Source organism: Cryptomeria japonica, chromosome 3 (genome assembly GCF_030272615.1).
Source record: "Cryptomeria japonica chromosome 3, Sugi_1.0, whole genome shotgun sequence".
NCBI classification, from domain to species: domain Eukaryota; kingdom Viridiplantae; phylum Streptophyta; class Pinopsida; order Cupressales; family Cupressaceae; genus Cryptomeria; species Cryptomeria japonica.
Window position 1 is genome coordinate 555,205,830 of NC_081407.1, and position 14,314 is coordinate 555,220,143.

The following is a 14,314-nucleotide window of genomic DNA, read 5'->3' on the forward strand; positions in this document are numbered from 1 at the left end:
TGTGCCCACTTAGTCAGCCATCAATTAGTTAATTAAAACTTATTCAGTTATCAATTAGTTAAAACTATATTTTGGCTACAACATATATAATTCGATCTCCCACAAATATGAACTAATTGAGAAGCAGATTAAATTATGTGTCAACAAAACAAGTACTCAATATCCCCTTCACTGCAAGTCGCAACTTAGTATTAATCAGAACAATTTCTAATATAGTATAAACTGGCTATAATTCTAATGAGATGTATGGCTCAACTAGGTCAAAATATTTATGTGAAGAATTTGGACTTGTTGGCCTTACATTTTATCATCATGGCTATTGAAGCCAAGTCATTCACAGAAAGTAATAGATATCTTAGGGCTTCTACAATATCTTTGGATGCTACTTAGGCTAGTAATGGAATAATCTTTAACGTACAAAATTACGGTGCAGTGGGTAGTGGAGCACATGACAATGCTGAGGTCCCCTTATCATTTATTCTTTTGTTACTAATATTAGATATTATTTACTACCGCTTTTACCATTTCTATCTTGAGTAACATAAAGTTTACATCTTATTAACAAGGACTCCAAAATACTATATCTTATTTATATTCTAATTCTTTTTAGGCCTTTACTAATGCATGGAATGATGCTTGTAAAGTGTCGTTAATAAATTTGTATTTTTCAGGTGAGAAGACTTTTCCGGTTAACAATCTAAATTTCCATGAACAGTGTCAGCCTAGCTTCACATTTCAGGTTTAAAATTTGAACATAACGGTAAAGGATTAAAAAACAATGGATCTAATAAATGAAGTCTGCTTTATCAAAATGTTGTATATATGTATGCTAAATTACTTAGTATTTGTTTAAGTTAATAACTATTCATTCATAGGTATACTTGGGTACTCCTATCCATACAAGATAGTTATTAGTCCAATTCAAGACAACATCTAAGCATACAGGTTAGGTATTTGTTCATTTGTGATAGAATCCACATAATTGAGATATGACACCTATCTTCTTTAAGCATGGGATAAGTATGGTCTCTTGCTAGACTATTAGGACTCATTGGAACCATTTGAGTCCTAAGTTGCATCCTTAAAGACTACACTTCCCATTGGAAGTGGAACGAGGTCATCATCCTTAGATTAAGTAATCACATATACAAGCATGAAACCCACCTCAAAATTCTATCTATGGCCTCAGGGATTCAAGCGATCCTTCCTAATCCTCCTTAGTATGACTATCTTTTACTCTATTATTATGTTAATAATTGAACCCCCTCACTCAATGATTATCTTGAGTAATTATTCACTATAATGCTTACCCCTCAAAAATCACATCTTTGATTGCCTGCGTACTAGGGACATAGTCCATCCCTAAATTGCCTATATACATTTCTTTTAAATGGGATCAAGAACTATTTAGTTCTACCTTCTAACTAAATTTGATGTAAATTATATAGTTGGTATTCAACCCTTTCTAAAGTCATTATCCTAGACGATTCCTTTGTGGTCACTACAAACGTTGGGAAGCTCATAAAGTAAAAAGGTTACATATTGGCCTCTTTTTTGTTTACCTAATTCCACTAGGTCCTAATCCTATGATCAAGTCACCCTTATCCTATGTGTCAAAATAAAAAAAATAGTTCAATCCAACTAAAATCATTAATTTGAATACTCACATTAGGTTTATTAAAATTTATGAAATTAGCTTTTCAATATATTTAGAATTTCCTATCCCTTGGATCTTAACTTGACAATGTCCCTTATTACTCACTAGTGATTTATAGGGATGATTTCATAGATGTCGTTTTTCCAATTTTATTAGGTGATCAATGTAGTAGCTCAATCACGAGGACATTACTCGTAAGCACTAGCCAAAGACATTGTTTATATTGAAAGTTGCTAGTTTTCTAAGTTTCCTACTCTTGAATTATGTTAACTAACCAATATAAAACAAAGTGCTACTTATTCATTCATCATGAAAATCAGTGATTCATTGAAAGGAAAAGAAAGCTAATACATAACCTTTTAATGAGATAATTACATCAAAAAGCTTCAATTATTCTATGCGTAACTTACTATTCTAATTAGTGCATCTTTCATTGGAAAGTGAAACTAAAGAAGTGACAAGTGCTTAACATATATACTTGAATGTATCATTTGTCAACAACACAACATTCAAGGTTCACAATGAGTGGGAAGGAATGAGGTAGTGTTTCTTCTATTGTTAGCGAGGATGGATAGGCAGATGCAGAAGAATTAGAAGATGAAGATGAGAAAGGTCGAATGACAACAGTTGTGGTTTAGTTCTTGGTCCTCTTTTTTGGTTACTGGCTATATATTTTCCCTTGGCCATCAATCCTCTTTTTCAGTTTGGGATCTAGATTTTGTGAAACTTTGGTTCCTCTTCATTGGTGAGGAATTTTTGGTCATTTTTATGGTGCACCCAATGGAGGGGTGGCCTTTGATTTTAGATGGAGGATCTGAAGCAAGGAAGGAGTGGTCTATGATGTGGGTGGCCCTCCATGATCTTAGTGCTTTTCTTGTTGTTTTCTTCTTGGTTTTCCCCATGTTTCTTGGGTTGGAGATTCCCTTAGCAGTTGTTGTTGCTGAAGGGGGCCCTTTCACTGGGCTTTTTGTGGTGTGGCTTGGGGCCATTTCTTTGGAAGTGGGGGTTGCCCTCCTCATTGACTAGGGTGAATTGTTTTCATGGAGGCTATGCTATTTTGTCTCCTACCTATAACCAATTTAAAAAGAAAAAAACATAACTATAGTTAAGTTATTAGATCAATACAATATCTAAAGATCTGATCTAAATAATGCAAGAACATACCCTAACTAACTATATTATGCATCATTTAAGATATGATAAATCTTAAGGTTAGGATTTGCATTGTGATTCAATTAATGTTAACGATGTTTGTAATCTATTAATTATATTTTTAAAGTATGTGGTTTATTAAAATTTTAGATCTAATTAATTTAAAAAAATATTTTTATATTTTTATTTAGTTATGTTTTAATAAAAAATATTTATTATATATTATAAAAATTATTAAATTATTATTTTTATTAATATTTTGATTTTTGTATATTTTGACTTTGCATTTAGTTTATTCTATTTTTATTTTTATTTTTTATTTAAGTTTAATTTATTTTTTTAATTGTTTATTTCTTTTTACAAAATTACAAATAATAATTAAAAGCTATTAAATTTAATTTAATTTAGAATTATTTATCTTATTAAAATTATAATTTATTTTAGAACAGTTATATTTGAATTTTTCTTTTAATTTATATAAATCAATTAATTTATCTCTCCATCTCTCAAACTCCTTGTTACTCCCCCCATCTATATCTCAATTTATCTCTCAAACTTTCACACACACTCCTTGTTTCTCCCTCTCTATTTCTATCTCTATCTCTATCTTTCAATCCCTTCCTCTCCATCTCTATCTATATCTTATTATCTCTATCTTTCTTTTTGAACTCATGTTTGGATCCCTATAACTAGATATGTTAGGTTTATTTTTTAAAGAATAGATATAATAATTAAGTATATTTTTTAATAGAATTATTTCAATTTTTTAATAGAATTATTTCTATTTAAACCCATAAAATTCCAGGGACCGTGTCAGCCTGGTTTCACATTTCAGGTGTAAAATTTGAACATAACGCTGAAGGATTCAAAACCAATGGATTTAATACATCTCATTTTGTCGAAAAATTGTATAGTTCTATGCTATTTGTATTTGTAGTAAGAATAGTAATCCTTCTTCAAAGTTTACCAAACTGTAGATTAATTCTATGTTTGATCCTGATTCTGTAATTTTGTGCACTGATTCGAGAATATCGTAGTAACTCAAGACAATTTTTTAATTATTATTTTACTAGGTCGATGGAACTATTGTTGCCCCAGAAAATCCGAGCAGCTGGAAGAGCACATATGTGTGGTTGTTGTTCGAGCATCTTCAACAATTTACATTGACAGGGAAGGGCACTATTGACGGAAAAGGAAGTAATTGGTGGGGTAAACATAAAAGTAGACCAACGGTTAGTAACCATTTACACTGCTGAACTTCTCTTGTGTGTTTCTAGTTTCTGATACAGAATATATGTAAAATACTACCTAAACTAGAACCTTAATATATGTAAAATTTTACGTAAACCTGCACAGTAAGATTCTAGTTTGAATTTTCAAACAGAATTTGCAGATGAATGAGGAAAAATAAATAAAGCCTTTAAAAACGGAGTTATTTTTTTAATTAGCTCACAATAAAGCAAGCAACAGCTGTTTTTCAATACACAGGAATAAAACAGAAAGCAGCGAGTATCTTCCATAAAGCATGAATAAAAATAGGTCCGTAAAGCATGGGAAAAAACTACTTACATGCGCTAAAATTATAGATGCATATCATATGACTTTCTTTTTTCCACAGGCCATTCAATTCAATGATGTGAAAGGGAGTGCACTGAGTGGACTGAAGGTGACAAACAGTCCTCAATTTCATGTCCAGATCGTGGGTATTACCATTCAGGCACCAGAAAGCAGCCCAAACACTGATGGAATTGATACGTTCCAATCCACAAACATAGTCATAAAAGATTCCACTATTGGAACAGGTAAAGGAATGAGGAAGTGGCAAATATTTTCATTTTCAGATTTTGTTTTAAATAAAACTGTTTGAATTTCCAAGGGTGAATTATCTTAGTGATAAATATTTTGGATCATAAATAGTTTGGATTATATTTCATGACACATCAGTAACATTCTTTGATTACCAAAGTACACTCTATGATACATCAATGATTTTATCTGATTACAAGTTAAAAAACAGATAAAAGAAAATGGATGCGACTATTATAATTAAAAAAAATCATATCATAGATTGATTATGATCTCAGATTTTTTCTTTTATTCTTAAATATAATATTAAATAGCAGAGATTATATGTGAATAGAGAAATATGAGTACATTGAAGTTTGATGACTGCAGGAGATGACTGTGTGGGGATAGGTGATGGGTCTTCAAATATTAACATCAATGATATCACATGCGGTCCACGCCATGGAATAAGGTGATTAACGCTCTAAATAAACACAAATCCCTTAACAGCTAATAATAATTTATGTCTGTCTAAATATGTTAGGCATGAGAAATTCTTTATATTATTTGTATAATTTTGCAGCATTGGAAGTCTTGGAAGAGGAAACACGAAAGCAGATGTCCATTCGATTCACGTGAACGGCGCCAAGTTGACATCAACAACGAATCGATTAAGAATCAAGACATGGCCGGTATAATAATTATTTCAATAATCTCAAATTAAATCATTGCTGTTTTAAAAATAACATAAAAAAAAAAATACTTCTGTATGCTGAGGATAGATGAAATATAGAATTGCAATAAAGGAGAACTACAAGAATCATTGTTTATTTTTATTTTCATGGGATTTTCAATAGGTTACACTATTTGAAATGTTCATTGACAAACTGTCTATGATATAACAGGGGGCTTCTGGCGTGGCAAGTGATATAACATATGACAATGTCCAGATGGAAGACGTAAGCAACCCAATAATAATTAACCAATTCTACTGCGACACAGGTGACACTGGGTCTGGTTGCAAGTCTCAGGTAGACATCTGATCTAAATCCTTAATTAAACTCAGTTTTTGCTTTCAATACAACTGAGATCTGATTCGGGGTTCACCTTTTCATTTGATGTAGGGTTCTGCTGTGAAAATCAGTAATGTAGAATACAGTAATATCAGGGGCACATCAGCAACAGAAGACGGAATCACATTGTCGTGCAGCCAAAGCGGATCTTGCACGGGCATAAAAATGGAGAAAATAGATTTGGTAACTGGCTGAGGGGCGCAAGCCTCTTGTAGTGCCCAAAACGTACAGGGTGGAAATTCGATTCCTTCACGTTGTCTGGGCAACAATGGCCAATGATATAACAGAGATGTGAAGCTGTCTCTAATGCAGTAACCTCTTTCTTAAATCCCTGAAAAGTAATGTATTCTTCAGAACAGTTAGCAATTAACAAGTTGGATCTCCGCTGATGGAAAAAGCCATTGGCTTTAATATTTTTCTTGTCATTTCTTTTCCAAAGATAATGGGAACGGGAATGTACCTAAATTTTTTTAGTTAAACTTAAATGTTCGAGTACACTCATTTACATGGCAAATCTTAATTTAAAAATAATTAAATTTGTTTCTCAATTTTTTTCACATTATTAAAATGTTTTCCTAAGAAAATTATTGATTGATATATAAAAACAAGACAACTTTTTTTGGGAAGCATCGATTTGTTCCCAAAATTAAAAGAATTGGATTTAACAAATTCTTGGTATGGGAAAGAAACTGTTCACTTGGGAAAAAATTTCATGATTTGACTCATCAATCAAACTCTGTCGATTAGAAACATTCTTTGAAGGGTAGAAAGAAAGCTAAATTGCCGCAAACAGTAAGAAATAACAAAACATAAAAAAACAAGTGACGGTTTATATTAATGCCCTTTGCCAAAGCAAAGTTGTCAGTGCTCTCTTTTTCATTATACATTCATAAGAACAGAGTATTCCTTTCTTGTTCAAAAAATTTCATTGCATTCCCTTTCAAAAAAAAGTTTTATCCAAGGCTATAGGAGAAGCTTCTAGAAAACGCGCCAAAAAATGGACAATTCTAGGTTCATCAAAGAGTGTAAAAGAATAAATAAATGTCTTGGTTGGAGTAGATGAACAAAATGCAGCAAGGGAAATTAAATTTGCATAGGTGGAAATCCACATATGCCAACAATCCCCCTTAATCTTCACTGTTGTATATATTCGCAATACCAATTTCTTCCCAACGATGCTCAAAAACATTCTTTCCAAGCGGCTTTGTGAAAATATCTTCTAGTTGTTCTTCTGACCTGCAAAAGCAAATATATATGTCAACATTGTTCATCAATTCCAGAATAAAATGATATCTTGTATCAATATGCTTGCTTCGTTTATGATAGACATGATTTTTTGATAAAGAAATTGATTAATTATTATGATAATAATTTTTTGTAGGTTCTTCTTGTGGATGCCTCAAATCTGAAAGTACTATTCTCATCCATACTACTCGACAAGTTTCTGATGTGGCTGCAACATATTCCGCTTCAGTTGATGAGAGTGTCACAATTGGTTGTTTCTTTGATGCTCAAGAGATAGCACCCGATCCTAGATGAAAGATATATCTTGAATTGCTTTTTCTATCATCCATGCTACCTCCCTAGCCACTATCCATATATCCAATCAATTTGTAATCATCGGAAGATGTATACAAAATTCCAAAGCTCTTTATTCCAACTATATACCTTAAAACTCTTATTCCAACTTTCCAACATGAATCCATTCGTTTGTCCATAAGAATCTAGAAATGAGACTAACCCCATACATGATATCTAGTCTTATGACTGTTAAATTCATGATGCTGCCAACTATTCTTTTGAATAAGGTTGAATCAATATGCAAACTTTTCTCATCGTTGCTAAGTTTTAAACCCAATGCAACTGGTTTAGGGGTTGGTTTCACATTTGTCATCTTAAATCTCTTCAATAAATCATTAGTATATCTCTATTTATATTGACATATAAAAATGCCTTGATCATTTTTACTTACCTCTATCCCAAGAAACTATCTCATGAGCCTCATCAAATTCACTTTCCATGGCTGCCTTGAATGAGTTAATTGACATGATACTTGTGAGTATCAAATCATCTACATGCAAACAACTATCAATATATCTCTTTCATCATTCACTTTGACATACAAATTTGGTTCATTGCCACACTTGCTAAACCCATTGGTCACAAAATAAGAATCCATCGTACTGGACCAAGCTCTAGGAGCTTGCTTCAAGCCATACAGTGTCTTTTTCAGTTTGTCCACTTTATGTTCTAACAAAACTTCATAATCGGTTGGTTGATCTATATACACTTCTTCTTTCAAAAATGTCATTCAAGAATGTTGATTTAACGTCCATATTGTAAACCTTCCAATTATTTTGAGGTGATATAGATAAGACCATTCTAATGGCATCTGATATTGGCACAGGTGCAAAAGTTTCAATGTAGTCTATGCTTGGCTGTTGTGTGAAGCCTTTAGCTAATAGCCTTGCCTTTTTTTTTTCTATTTTTCCATTAGCATTGTACTTTGTGTTGTAAACGCATATAACTTCAATCACTTCCTTTCCTTTAGGAAGCTCTACTAGATCCCAACTTTGATTCTTTTCTATTGACCGAGTTTCTTTATTCATGGTTGTAATATATTTGTCATCTTTAATGGCATCTTCGAAATAAATTGGATCATCTTGTGTTAAGAATGCAAAATTAGAGGGTAAATCATCATTTTCGGCCTCTTGTATTTCATCATATATCTCCCTTAGACTTCATTTCTTCTTTGAAGTGTTTATGGACCTTTATCTTAGTGATGCAAGTGTTGGATTAGAAGACTCACTACTATTATTACTTGCTGGAGTAGTAGGATTTGGAATGGTATGTGCCCTTGTAGGTGTTGTAGGAACATTTGTCTGTGTAGATGGATTCACAACTTGAGTTTCATTCTCTTGTAGAGTAGTAGCTGCAATTATAGTTGTTTTATCTATGCTTCCATCCCATGATTCTTCTTAGACTGTAGCAACAAATTCAACATCATGGCTTATTATCAGCTTCTCTTCTATAGGATTGTATATCTTATATGCCTTGGATTGTTCAATGTATCTCACAAATATGCACTTCTCTCCTCTATCATATAGTTTCTTTCTAAACTCTTGAGGTATCAATAAGTATGCCACACACCCAAAAACTCTCATTTGTTCTATATTATGGTTCCTTTTGCTCCAAGCTTCTTATGGTGTTTTATTTACCACTACTTTTGTTGGACATCTATTTAATATGTATACCAAACATGTAACTAATTCATCCCAATACTCATTTGGTAGATGTTTTTCTTTTACCATACTTCGTGCCATTTGCATAATTGATATATTCACCACCTTAATTACTTCTCAATGTTTTGATATAGTAACCACTTTATTTTTCATATTTTGCATTGAACTCTTTAAAATCAGGAAATACATTTTATTTATATTTCAAAAAATAAACCAATACTTTCTTACTAAAATGATCAATAAATGTCAAGAAATAAATTCTTCCAGTTATGGATGGTGTTTGCGTTGGTCACAAAGATCTAAATGCACTATCTCAAGTGGATGTTTTTCTCTATAAGACCCCTTAACTAGAAATTTGTTTCTATGTTTATTTTCCAATATGAAACTCTCACATGTTGTATTAAGTGGCTCTATTGGTGGCAATCCATATACCATTCCTTTCTTATATAACAAATGTAATCCTTTGAATAAGAGGAATATGATAGCTCTAAGATATCTATGATAGACACAAGAGGCCTATTAAAAACTTAATATACTTATGAAAGTCTTAAGAGACCCATGACAATCCCATGAGACCTATCATCATCAAAAGAGAATTATAGAAATCCTTAAAGTTAGGGATTTATATAATCTCATTACATGACAAATAATGATGGTACACATGTCAAAATTTGATTGGTCATAATTTTGTGATACGAATAGTCATATATACTTCATCTTTTTTAAAACTATTTGTGACCTAACAACACAACCTAGCTATGTTTTAGGTTTGACTACCGTGGTAAACTAGGAATATTTAATTTTATAATCATTTACTCACTTTCATCATGGGTTATCATTAGTTTCATATGAATTTTATAAACATTATATCATATAATAGTTTGAGTATAAGTGATTTCAATGAATTTTAAAAACTAGTCTTGCATGCCTCGTCAATGATTCATATCTAGCAAACTTTAACTTCAATGAAGGCTTATTTTTTGAAAATTATTGGAGAGAAATTATTGGCATTACCATTTGTTTTAGATAGGAAAGGAGATGAGATAAAATAAGTGCGCATTATATGATAGAAGGATTGATATCGAATGAAGATAGGAAAATGTGTAAAAGAAAGATATAGAGAATAGTTAGCAATAAAAAAATTGATTCTTGGGAACAAAAATAATATATAATGGAGTACAAAGGAGATATGAGAGAAGAACTTTACAAAGAATGTGTTGGCAACCAATAATTCCAATAGGGTTGAGTGCCATACAATGCCATTCTACAGTTCCTGAATTATTTTATAGTTTAGTTTGTTTCCATAAAACTCTCTAGCATGCTTTAGTGTATATAATGTATTAAAATATATTTTTTAGTATTGTTTTCTATTTTTGGCATGGTTTCCTATTGATTTTGTAAACTCGTTTGATTTATTGATGTCATGAAAAATAATGTATTGAATGACATTTTGATGCGGCTCTATTCTTCTTGTTTAATCGGTGTATGCAAAGAAAATTAATATTTCCTTTTTGTAAAATATGTGTCTTAAAAAATTTGTCTTTTTTTATTTTCCAAGTATAAATTTACCAATATTATCTAGGATTGTATTTAAAAGTTCTCATTTGGCAGCAAAGTAGGTGATTTTATTAAAATTTCATTATGTAAAAAACTAATTAGGTATTAAGAGCCAGTTGATTGGAATAACATATAACCAATGATAAAATGATTAAGGAGGCAAAGAATACTAATGTACAAGATTTATTGCACATTCTAATAGCTCCTGATAAGAGCTTATTTCCATCAATTTTAGATACATATATAGCTAAGGCTACTTGAAAGAATATAAAATAAATATCTAAGAATGATTGAAAGAATATAAAAGAATCTTATGAAGGCAGTGACCAGATCAAGGTTGTCAAGATACAAACCGTGAAAATGGAATTTCAAAAAATAAAAAATGTAGGAAGCTGAAATGTGAGTGATTAATATGTGGGGTTGAATGATTTCGTTAATAAAATGGCTACTCTAGGAAAAATTATGAACAAATAAGTTATGATAAACAATGTGTTGATTTCTCTAACAACAAGGTGGAACAATTGTATCATCATCATTGAAGAGAGGAAAGATTTTTTTATCATTTAGTATGATAACCTTGTGAGATATCTTATTTCACATTATGAAGGATTGAGAGATTCATCTTTAGAAGTTAATGATAAATTTTTTTCCTCTAAGTTATATATTTCAAAGAAGGAAGATGTCAACATTAGCTCCAAAATAATCAGGATCAAGGGAAAGAAAAAATTAGAATTGTTCAACAGGAAACACAAGACGAAGTAATCCAAGAGGAAGAGTTAGAGACAAATTTTATAAGAAAAATATCCAATGTTTTCAATTAAAGTAATTGGGGAAGGGGGCCAACTTGCTATACATTAGATGACATTCATCAAACCTAAAGAGAAAATTGAAAGTTTATACATAAGTAACACTTTCAACAAGGCCACACCATTGAAATGTAAATACATATAGATATAAAATGAGAACGGGAAGCAAGATTAGAGGAACAATGTGATATCTATGAGAAGGTATAGAATGAACCTTTTTTATTTTTGCAAACAACTCTTCATAAAGAATCCCTAACAAGAGAAGAGAAAGGAATAGTGTTTTCTAAACCAAGTGATGCATCAACAGAGTCTGAGAGAGGAGCCAGTAAACCTAGGAGAGGGATATGGTAGTCTGGGGAAAGAGAATTTAGGAGCTAGTGAATGAATAAGTCGATTACTTTAGAGAGCCCCTGATTGATCCAACAAGGAATCAGTAGTGTTGGTATTTCCAACTGATTATCTAGAATTTCCTATAAGATAGCCAATCTTAATCCATAAATTTTAGACAAGTGATGAGCAAATTGGGTTTACCCAGAAGGTTGAAATGATCTACACTTTAGGATCTGTAAGACATATGCGGGTGACCCTTTGCAATATTAATGAATTTGTAATAAAGTGGACTAATATTGCTAAAATGCAGATTTCTCTCAATGAGCATCAACTAGATTATCCTAAATTTAATGCTGAATTGGGGAGATCCATGGTTATTTATCACTATTGGGTACAATTGAAAGAAAGATCTAACCTACACCTACTCCTACAAATAGAAAAGAAAAGAGATCAATAATATTTGAGATGGTGCCTAAAATTCACTTAAATTCTCAAAGATCAATGTCTAATCCAACCAAGAGAGTCATAATTGTGAGAATGTTGAATATCTTCACAAACCTTTAACTACTTAGCTACCTACACCTCACACATTAATGATTGAAACCAATTAAATTCAATAAATCACTCTAAATTATTCTTAATGATCACTATTACACCTCTCAACTAACTAAAATGCATCCACAACATTTAATCCCTTCCTTAGAGAGAACATATAAACATAATTCACTTCTACAAGATAAATTGTAAAGACAAATGGTCCAATGCTTAACAGAAACAATTCATATAAAATGAAAAGCCACAATTTGAAGTAAATATTATTTATTTATTCAAAAGAGATGATACATTCATGAAAAAGCCTAGTTCATGAGACAAAATGACCTTCTATTGCTCCAACTCAGAATTCCTACTTTACCCACCCAGTTACAAAATTCAAAATTTCAGAACCCCTTGCAAATGCTCTTGAATTCCCTTATGGAAAAAATGAGAGAAAAACAAGATTCCGACCAATTGTACAAGTGTCAAAATTCAATTTTCCTATACAAGAGTATCCTATAGTACCTATACAATTTCATATAGGACAAAATTAATTTGTGCTCTTAAAAAGAGAAATTTTGAATATAACAATTTCTTTCAAATTGACCGCTTCCTTTGGCTTATTTTCCTCATGTGATGCTTAATGGATTATTTGATAGGACAAAATTTTTTATTGTTGTTTTGATGGTGAAGAGGAGTCTGATTCTAAGAGAATAAGAAAATTAGAAAGATGACACAAATCAACATCTTTCCACTAAGTAGGAGAGGAATGGAGTCGAGACCTATTACGACAGGTAGAGGCTAGCTACTCCATATAAAAAATATGATGATATTTGATTGAAATCGTTTAATACACCAAGTAGTGTTTCCATTGGAGATCATCAACTCTAAGAAAAAATTCAATAGAAAGGTATTTGTTCATTTGTGATAGAATCCCCACAATTGAGATATGGCACCTATCTTCCTTAAGCATGGGATAAGTATGGTCTCTTGCTAGACTATTATGACTCATTGGAACCATTTGAGTCTTAAGTTGCATCCCTAAAGACTACACTTCCCATCGGAAGTTGAACGAGGTCATTATCCTTAGATTAATTAATCACATATACAAGCTTGAAACCCACCTCAAAATCCTGCCTATGGCCTTGGGGATTCAAGCGATCCTTCCTAATCCTCCTTAGTATGAATATCTTTTACTCTATTATTATGTTAATAATTGAACCCCCTCACTCAATGATTATCTTGAGTAATTATTCACTATAATGCTTACTCCTCTAAAATCACATCTTTGACTGCCTGCGTACTAGGGACATAGTCCATTCCTAAATTACCTATATACATTTCTCTTAAATGGGATCAAGAACTATTTAGTTCTACCTTCTAACTAAATTTGATGTAAATTATATAGTGGGTATTCAACCCTTTCTAAAGTCATTATCCCAGACGATTCCTTTGTGGTCACTACAAATGTTGGGAAGCTCATAAAGTAAAAATGTTACATATTGGCCCCTTTATTGTTTACCTAATTCCACTAGGTCCTAATCCTATGATCATTTCACCCTTATCCTATGTGTCAAAATAGAAAAAATAGTTAAATCCAACTAAAATCAATAATTTGAATACTCACATTAGGTTTATTAAAATTTATCAAATTAGGTTTTCAATCTGTTTAAAATTTCCTATCCCTTGGATCTTAACTTCACAATGTCCCTTATTACTCACTATCGATTAATAGGGATGATTTCGTAGATGTCGTTGTTCCAATTTTATTAGGTGATCAATGTAGTAGCTCAATCACGATGACATTACTCGTAAGCACTAGCCAAAGACATTGTTTATATTGAAAGTTGCTAGTTTTCTAAGTTTCCTACTCTTGAATTATGTTAACTAACCAGTATAAAAGAAAGTGTTACTTATTAATTCATCATGAAAATCAGTGATTCATTGAAAGGAAAAGAAAGCTGATACATAACCTTTTAATGAGATAATTACATAAAAAAGCTTCAATTATTCTATGCATAACTTACTATTCTAATTAGTGCATCTTTCATTGGAAAGTGAAACTAAAGAAGTGACAAGTGCTTAACATATATACTTGAATGGATCATTTGTCAACAACACAACATTCAAGGTTTGCAATGAGTGGGAAGGAATGAGGTAGTGTTTCTTCTACTATTA

The 14,314-nt window shown here is 31.6% G+C and overlaps 1 pseudogene; it reads left to right on the forward strand.

Annotated features, from left to right (window-relative positions):
• The first annotated feature begins 237 nt into the window (after positions 1–237).
• Positions 238–5,862, forward strand: LOC131070522 (polygalacturonase-like; annotated as a pseudogene).
• The last annotated feature ends 8,452 nt before the right edge of the window (positions 5,863–14,314 follow it).